The sequence below is a fragment of the Pinus tabuliformis genome, chromosome 7, assembly GCF_031772625.1.
Source record: "Pinus tabuliformis cultivar Carrire ecotype Pingquan chromosome 7, CPIR1, whole genome shotgun sequence".
Classification (NCBI taxonomy): Eukaryota; Viridiplantae; Streptophyta; class Pinopsida; order Pinales; family Pinaceae; genus Pinus; species Pinus tabuliformis.
In genome coordinates this window covers 1,961,839,443-1,961,841,726 of record NC_142293.1, presented here as the reverse complement: position 1 = coordinate 1,961,841,726, position 2,284 = coordinate 1,961,839,443, and the positions used below count along the sequence as shown (strand labels likewise).

Below are 2,284 nucleotides of genomic sequence, written 5' to 3'. Positions count from 1 at the left end.
AGATGATAAACACACTTACAGATCACCTTCATATGTTGTCAAATGAACCTCTCCGTTCAATCATAATATTATTACACATGTAAAATGTTATTCATTAAAGGAGTGTTATTTAAACTTGTATGGATTCAACGCCCTGAAAAATTCTTAGGGTACTTCGATTGTGCAAGGGTTACCAATTCAACTTGTAATTTCAATAAATTCCTGCCGAATTTTCGAGAAATTTGACCGGAAAAACTCACTTGAAAAACTTTCAAAAAATCTCACAAAAACAACTCATTCATTAATTACTTTTAATAAAAATAAAACTAGATCAAGCAATAAAAAATAAATTTATAAATTAATGTTCAATAACAGAATATTTCGACGACGCTTGCTTTATCACCGAACAATCGTTACCAATTTTGACCCCATAAAAGAAGCAAACAGTAGTAGCGGGTTAATGTATTCAACCACTTGCAGAAATACAGTAAAATTTTGGGTGCTCACCGTCATTTTAGCACCTACTTTCATTGAAACTGCAGAGGTCCAAAGATATCGAAAGGGATAATCACGATAGAGGAATGCTTTTACATCCCTAAATTACGGAGCATTACATAAGTTATAATTTTCTTTTCTTTTTAATAAATCGAAAAATACGGAGCCTGTTGGAACTTGGCCCACGGGCGATACCTTCGGTAAAAGGCTGTGTACCACGTGTTTGTTGCAAAGCCTGTTCAATTCATGATCCACATTTTCATTGAATTTTTTCCGTTTGCTCACGTACAATGCAGTGAGATTCCAACAGCGGTTTATAGTGGGTCCTACCGATCCCGTCGCAACTGGGAAAAAACGTGGGATTGGATTCTTCGCAAAGTGCGCTTCACCTCACGCGGGATTTCTGCTGTTCCATCCACCACTAGCTATCGATATATTGTAGACAATTTTGCGGATGGGAAGGTGGTGTGGAGTCTGTAACCCAACTCTATGCAAACGTCTATCAAAACAGGGCTTCCTGTTGTATGTGTTTTGTGTTTGTCTCAGTATTTCCTTGCAGAGATGGCCACCTATTCCCATGTTTCTCAGAGTAAAAGAGGGAGAGATGAATACTGGAATGGCGGATTCGCTTTGCCAGACGCAAAACGAACCATTAGCAGAGCGTTGGCGTATGACAGCGATCTCACGAGCTTGCTCGACAAGATCGATGATATGGATAACAAAGTCAGTAACCCAGAAGGGATTGATGCTATCAATGAGCTTGACGGCGAGATCGGATTGAACGCGGTTCAAAAGTCTATAATGATGAAGGCGGAAATCGGGTTGAAGGCGCAAACACATAATGATTTTAGGTCTACTGACGAGAAGCGAAGTAATGACCAGATGGGTTCTATTAAAGAAGACGAGTTGACAGCGCGGAATTCTGAAGCAACGACCTCAGTTTGCCATGTAAAAGACTTCAAGGATCCCGACGATGTTGGTGCAGAACTTGGCTTCTTGGAAGACCATATCTGTCCCCACGAATTTGGAATCATCATCAACTACATTGAGGGAGATTCAATCGCCAATACTATGGACTATTCGGATGCGGGGTATGGATATGCTGAGACTACGGAGGATTTCTATGGGTCTCTGTGGGACAATGATATTTGGCAGTTGAATGAACATTTGGTTATTCAAAATGATCTTGAATCGCCACAACAAAAATGATTTGGGATTAGTGGAGCCGAGTTTCATGACGTTTAGAACGATTTTAAACCAGTTCAACATTAGAGCAACGATGATGAAGTATTGTAACATGCATATTGAAAGAAACATTTCCTGATTTTGTATGTCAAAAAACATAATCAGTGCCGAGTATGTCAGTTTGTTTCCAAGGCTATTTCCTCCGAACTGTCACTCTGTGAATCCATGAGCAAATCAAAATTTTACTATAAAAAACAAGTTCAAGGAGGAACCTTCAGCTGAAGTTTTTATAACTTGATTTTGTTAAATCATTTATATGTTTTCACACTAGGCGTTTTGTCAAAATGTGATCAACGAAATGTTTAGTTGAATCGTGAAAGATTTTTAGTCGAAGTAGAATCGATACACTTAATAGAGTTGTTAAAATTTCTAAATAGAGTTGTTAAAATCTCTATTTCTTAGAAATTTTTTTGCGTTTTTTTGTTTAACTTCTCTAAAATTTTATAGGAATTTATTGAAATCACAAATTTGATGAGTAGCACTTATACAATCCAAGTGTTTTACAAGTTTTTCAGGTGCCGAATCTATATATATATAATCAAAAAACCAATTTAAATAACACAAT

The 2,284-nt window shown here is 37.2% G+C and overlaps 1 pseudogene; it reads left to right on the top strand.

Moving 5' to 3' along the window:
- Positions 1 to 1,035: 1,035 nt before the first annotated feature.
- LOC149256313 (uncharacterized) lies at positions 1,036 to 1,770 on the top strand (annotated as a pseudogene).
- Positions 1,771 to 2,284: the final 514 nt, after the last annotated feature.